Genomic DNA, 7,128 nt, shown 5'->3' on the forward strand with positions numbered 1-7,128 from the left:
CAGTCTCTCAAGGCACAACACACCTTTAAGACACTTCGATGACTTTCCATAAGGTCAAGGAATTCAATGAGAACTGACGCGGAAGCAAAAGATTGAAAATATGACAAGTAAGCCCCTAGGGGCAAAATAGTCATTTCTAAAACTATGGATTCGGATGCCACCGAGCACACCGCTAGAAAGACAACGAAAAACTAATCAATATTGACTCAAGAATCGCATGATTCGAAGTCTAGTTGGCAAAGATATCAAGTTTTGAAGTCGAAGGAAGGGGAACCCTATCCCGGTTCGAACCAAAAACTGACACTACTTTACTAAAACTTGAATATCTTGAGCTACAAGTGGAATATGAATCTGAAATTGGTACCATTGGAAATCTTATTTTGACGCGGGCAATTTAGACTCAAGAACGGATCAATTTGGAGTTAAAACGAAGAAGATACAATAACTTAAAGTTGGAAGTGCAGTGCTGAACCAAGACACAAACACACACACACATGAACAGTACCATGAGCGCTCGAGCAAGGGCTATGAGCGCTCATATAGCGCACACCCTAGGGCCAAAACCTACTGCCCCATTTACGAGCGCTCGTGCGACATCTACGAGTGCTCGTTCTGCTGAAGGCTTAGTAGAAATCTGAGTTTGAAATGTGATTTTGAGGTCTTTAAGGGACTTTTTTTGGAAAAAAGTTGTGAAGCAACCCCCCCCCCCCCCCCCCCCCCACTAAAATCATGTTTTCTAGTTAACCATGTCAAGACCAACCTTAATTTTTCAAGTGAAAACCCCAAAATGCCCTTATGCTCAGTTTAGGCTCAAAACGGCAAAAATGTAAGTTTGCACCAAACATACATTTGACCCCAAATGCACTTCAAGGCTAAAACAAATATGCACGCAAACGTAATAAGTGATTTTGAGAGCACGGGAATGGTCCTCGGCTCCCGAAAATGGCCGATACAAAATCCAACCCCCCGACGGCCAAAAAGGCGGAAATGAACTTGAAATGGAAATTTTGAAAACCAAAATTAACAAATGATTGGAAATTACCATTTGGCCCTTGGCCACACTTCATACATGATTAATGAGACCCTATGAAAGAATAAAAATGGAATTCTCACACCCGATGCAAACATGGTTAAACAATTACTTGGCATTTTTCAATATTTTCATAATATTTCATGAAATCATAAGTCACGTAGGATACAAAATACATGACATTGGCCTTCAGCCTCATCTTATACATGTTGAATACATTGTAAGGAGTGCACTCATATACACATTACATATATGGAATCAAATATACACATTTTGTTAAATAAAGCTACAAAAGGCATCTCATGCTAACATTTACATGAAATGGAAACTTAAAAACTACAAGCCATCCAAGGAATGATAAGCATCACAAACCAAGTTTTCGTACCTGAAAAATGTCCCCACTACGTGGGTGAGTAACATAAAGCTACTCGTAGGAGATGAGCAGGCATCGACCTAGCATTTTACAATTTTATCACTTTAAGGTGAAACATGTTAAAGGGGCTCATGCCACCTAACGTCTATGTCAAAATGAGACTCAGGGATCATCTTAAGCTACTCATGTAATTGAAATGAACAACGACATACAAGTATACATGCTCGAGTACACTAAACCGGATTAAAACATGGTACATGACATACAAGCATACATGTTCAAGTACTCTAAATCATGTTAAACAAGATAAGCAATATCCAACATACATACACAAGTATTCGATATATATAGAGTACTCCTAAATCAAGTATACAAACACAAGTATACTAAGCTAAACACGTACGCACAAGACAAGTATACATGGCACAAGTATACTAACATGAAATCCGCCTACACAAAACAAGCATATTAAGCGTAAATACACTAGATAGAGTTTAGATATACCAACAAGGATACAGTTTTAAGTATACTAAATGAGATCAAATACATAAGCAAGCACCAATTCTCAAGCTACAAGTAATCCATGATTAACAACTTGACATTGAATGCGAAAACAAAAGTAGAATGACTAGGACATGCGGTCACTAGACCAGGCAAGTGTTTCCGGGTAATTACGACCCACAAGGCATTACCTAGTGCGCACATGCATAAGTTATTCCGGGCAATTACGACCCACAAGGTATTACCTAGTGCGCACTTATGACTTAGAAGACTCTTGTCTCCGTATTAGAGCCAAACCCTAGCCATCACGTAAAGTATGTCTTTACAAACTTTCCAAAATCAATAAGTTCAAAACTTATACCAAAAATTAATAAGTTAGACCAAACTTATACCAAATCAAATAATGCATAAAACCATCTTTCATACACAAATAAGGTTGAATCCACACAAACTATGTCCTAGAATTCAAGTCTAGATAGCTTATGACATGTCAAGTCTCCGATATGCAATTTGTACACCAAAATAAGAATATTTTACAATAATTGAGCTACTAAGGTAAACAATTGAAATATTCTAATAAGCTATATACCTATACAAGATATATCTAAACAAGCTATGCAAGTCAAGGATATTCTATATCATGCTAAGTCCAATTACCATTTCAAGAGGCCACAACTACTAATCTTTAAATCCAATAGTAATATGCTCACAAGGTGATTAAACAGACTACATTTCAAGGGATTATCAACCTATTACCTCCAATATCAATTTAAGTGACCAACACACTTAAAATAAAATTAATTAAGCTCATTAATTAATTTTTCTCTAGATTTTCAATCAACTCCAATTGTCCTAAATTTAACATAGGTTAAAGAACTCACCAAGGCCTACTTTAATATCACATTACAAGTTATTTTTATACTTGTTTCAACTATGTGAATTAAACTTTCATAAAAGATAAATATTAAATAAGTTTTGCAATTCATATTCAGATGCTCCAAATTTAATATATGTTACTCAATATATCAAGGCTTAATTTCCTAGCATGCCACAATTCAATTCTAAGCCATATACATCCATTAGAATTAAATCTTATACAAGAAAATAATTTAAATTAAATTCTAGAATTTATACAAAGCATGCATACAAGTTGTATAAACTCATAAAACAATCAATACAACACATATACAATCCTAATACATCCCCTACCTCATTTAGAGATGAAAATCTCAAAGGCCACCAAAATGAAACCGCTCCGAATCCAACGAAACTCCTAGGTTTTGTCGGGGATAACATGATCTACATGAACCCCCAAGAAGCCCCATCCAAAATCACAACTTGACTTCAAACCTGTCAAAAAATGGCCAAAACGGAATTCCAATCGGTTGGAATCAAAGGTCTCGTCAAGGCGAACAATAAACACTAAGGCCTCACCACTTTTCATTCAAGGGAGAAGGTTCAAAAGAGGAGAGAGAAGGTGGCAGCCATGGGAGGGAGCTAGGGCCGGCCAAGAGAGGGGAGAAAGAGTGAGAAATCTGATTTTTCACTTAAAGGTCCCCTATTTATAGAAAAACTCAAAAAGTGCCCCGAACGAACCCCGTCGGGTCCGAAAAAGTGAAATTTAAGCAGACGCGCTCAAACGGTGAAACTCCATGAACAAAAAAGAACCGAAATGAAAAAAAATCAACAACGGAAGAAACAGCGTCCAAAACTGAGTCCCGTGCGGAGAGATATGCCCCGAACAAGTTTGGCGCTAACCGGGGCCGAAAACCCCAAAACTGTAGGGTTTGACTGCAAGACAATTCTAAGAGTACACGACTCGACGAAATGTGAAAATGAATCCCATACGCGGATTCAATCCCCAAGGAAACACTTAGCAACTAACTTTCATTAGTTACAAAAAGGCCCCTACGCAAAAGGATAACTGCGCAACTGGCCTGGAATAAAAATATCTTCCAAAAGATATTTTCTTAAAAACCCTTGAAATAAAATATCTTCAAAAGATATTTACGAAAAATACCCTAAGAAATAAAAATATTTCTGAAGAACTTTTCATCCATGCCCCTATGGACACCAGGAGCAACCAGAGTACTTTCTTGCAAAAGTAAAGATACGTATTTCGTGGAAACCACTAAGGATGAAGATACGTGAAGTCAAAAACCAACTCCGAACACAAGTGTGAGGTTATACCAACAAAGTGACAAACGAGGAAAAGACAAAATACGGAAAATGACGAAAAGTGAATAGTGTCGAGAAACGAAAAATGTGGAAATGACTCGATCCTCAAAGGAAGTTGTCAATACAAAGAAAAGAGTCTCAGAAACCATTTCCGAGCACTCGAGACGACACTAAGTGATGAGAAACTGAACTCAGAAAAGAATTTTCTACGAAAAAAATTCATCTGCAAAATTCTGAGGAAAAAGGAAAGGAAGGAAATGACCGAGTCATTACAATTAATGCTTTCAAATGATCATTTAACTCTATCCACATGTCTATGTATGCTAGAATGAATGTTCATATGCTTTTCTCTAGATTTAATGAAATCGATGCATGTCTATGCGTGTTGATGTTATAAATCTAGTGATGGTCAAGGGATGGTGCTTAATTGATTATTCTTGTGGTCTACTTGATGGTTCATACTTATTTCTTGATGAATTGTGCCACCTCCTTAGTTTAATTAGCTTAATTTTCATTTCATTAGCTTAGTTATAGTGTAATTGTTTTAATTTCCTAGATAGGTGGACAATCCATTCTTGTTGTTTGATATTCCATACTTATGAGTGTAAGAAGTACATTTTTCTAGATTTTTGTGTGTGCACTAATTGTGGTTTAATTGAATGGTTCGTCGTCTCATTTGATAGGTTGTGCTACTCATTAGATTGATTAGACAATCTATACTTATTTGTCATCCATGCTTAGTTTTCAATTGGTAACACACACACACATTTTACAACATAAATTTTCCCATTAATTTACAATTGCTAGTGTTTGGTGAAGTGAAGCTTAGTGGTGAACTCTAAGCCCCAAGACCTTTCTCTCATATTACTTTCACTAATTTCTTGATTGTTACTTAATTGCATTGTTTTAATTGAACCATTAGTTTAATTAATCAAACCAAACTCCTCTTTTGATCATTCGACCTACTAATCCAACATTGATTCCGAAGTACCATTCCTTTCCCTTGGGACGATCCTAACTCACTCTTGCTACGTTAGTAGTTAGTAGTGGTAGTGGCATTTTACAAATTTAAACTTAGCCACATTTCATCACACCTTGCACTTTGGTCCTTGACGCATACCAAGTTTAGCGCTGTTGTAGGGGAAAGGCAATGCTTTATTTTGGGATTAATTAGGAATTAGTACTCCTTTGATCTTGTTTTACTTTATTTTACTTTGTTTACTTATCGCATTTGTTCTTGATTGGCTAGGTACTTGGAGCCAAGGAAAGTGAAGCAAAAGAACTCTAAAGCAAAGAAGCTAAGCTAAGCAAAGCATTAAAAGCTAAAAAAAAAATTGCAAAGCAAAGCAAGGCAAAAGTTAAAAATATTTTGAAGTTGCTTTAGATCCTTTGTGAGCTTTTCTAACTCTTTTTGCTTGGTTAAATCGTTGGCCGGCGTGGTGGCAAATCTTATTTTCATTGTTTATCGTCGGCCCACAAGGAGGCAATTTATTTCTTGCATTTGTTGAAAGCATGGGAGTATGGGATCAACGTATGTGGAGGCTTGTTGTTAATTGACTTGTTGCGGAGGAGAAGTGTTTGCTACTTGTTATTTGTTAAGTTGTTGCTTGTTTTAAATGTACATGCATGGTCGTAGGTCTTTGAATCCTACTCTTATCCCATTGAATTTTAATCATGAATCAATTGTTCGTAATCCATGGGGAAGGGGTAATTCAAGTGACTCCATTTCATCAATGGAGGAACATAATGAGGACCGTGTTGAGGACCTTGGTTACATCGACCAACAATGCATTCTTCACCCTAATGTGCATTAACAACATGATAACATGCAAGTACTATTAGGCATGCCTAGACCTTTCATTCCATAACAACAAGACCAAATTCCAATGGAAATGCCACAGCCATTTTTTGTATCACCCCCACCTCCCGTTGTTCAAGCAAATCATGGGGCTTATGTAGAGCCACCGGTTGTGAATCCTCCTCTTACTTTAAGAGACCATTATGTGCCCAATGAGTATAATGCACCAACATGCATTCAACTACCTCCATTTAGAGCACAGTATTATTAGATTAAACCATAAACAATCCAAATGCTTCCCAATTACCATTGGCTACAAAATAAAGAACCTTATAAGCATTTGGATGAATTTCTTAAAGTGTGTTCCACCGTGAAATACACGGACATGCTGAAAGAAGTCTTGAGGTTAAAACTCTTCCCTTTTACCCTAAAAGATAAAGCAAAATAATGGTTTAACAATTTAAGACCTTTTTCTATAATTACTTGGGAAGAGATGCAACAAGAGTTCTTGAGAAAGTACTATCCGATGTCTAAGACCAATGCAAAGAGAACTTTAATTCGTGAATTCTCACAAGAGGATGGGAAAATATTTTGTGAGGCATGGGAGTGATTGAATGATTTGCTTAGGAATTGTCCACACCAAGACATCCCTAAATGGCAATTGTAGTTCAATGCTTCTTTGAAAGTTTGTCGGACAACCATAAAGGTATGGTTGATGATTCTATGGGTGGTTCTTATCTTGATAAGCATGAAGATGATGTGTGGCGCTTATATGAGAGCATGAGTGAAAACTCAATGCATCGGTCTTTATCATCTAAAAATGGCAGAAATGTAGGTGGAAGGAAGAATGTAGACTTATATCAAGTTGATAATTCTAATGATATAGTCGTCGAAGTGAAGTCTTTATCTCAAAGGTTTGATCAACCAAAATTTGGCTCATCAAGTGTCTTCCTCCCCTAACCATACATGACTTGTTCTAGTTTTGCATTCTACTTCCAACTGTCCCCATGGACATGCGCAAAGTGAATACCATGAACAAGTGAATGCCGCTTTTATTAACCAATGGAATAATCCCTATGGCACTCACTATAACCCAGGTGGAGGAACCATTCAAACTTCTCTTGGAAAAGCCAAGGGGAAGGCTCAAACCCTCCCCAAAATGGTTTCCAAAGCAAGTATGTTCCGCCTCCTGTGCAAGGCCAAGGTTCCCAGGGTTATCATTCATCTTACCAAGCATCACTTGGAAAC

The 7,128-nt window shown here is 37.1% G+C and overlaps 1 non-coding gene across 1 annotated transcript; it reads right to left on the reverse strand.

Annotated features, from left to right (window-relative positions):
• Positions 1–6,424: 6,424 nt before the first annotated feature.
• Positions 6,425–6,528, reverse strand: LOC132297902 (small nucleolar RNA R71). Its single transcript, XR_009479446.1, has one exon. It is a non-coding gene; the product is annotated as a small nucleolar RNA R71 (small nucleolar RNA).
• Positions 6,529–7,128: the final 600 nt, after the last annotated feature.

Source organism: Cornus florida, unplaced genomic scaffold, assembly GCF_030987335.1.
Source record: "Cornus florida cultivar Cherokee Brave unplaced genomic scaffold, ASM3098733v1 CherokeeBrave_3.0.0_Hap2_Chr02, whole genome shotgun sequence".
In the NCBI taxonomy this organism is placed as follows: Eukaryota; Viridiplantae; Streptophyta; class Magnoliopsida; order Cornales; family Cornaceae; genus Cornus; species Cornus florida.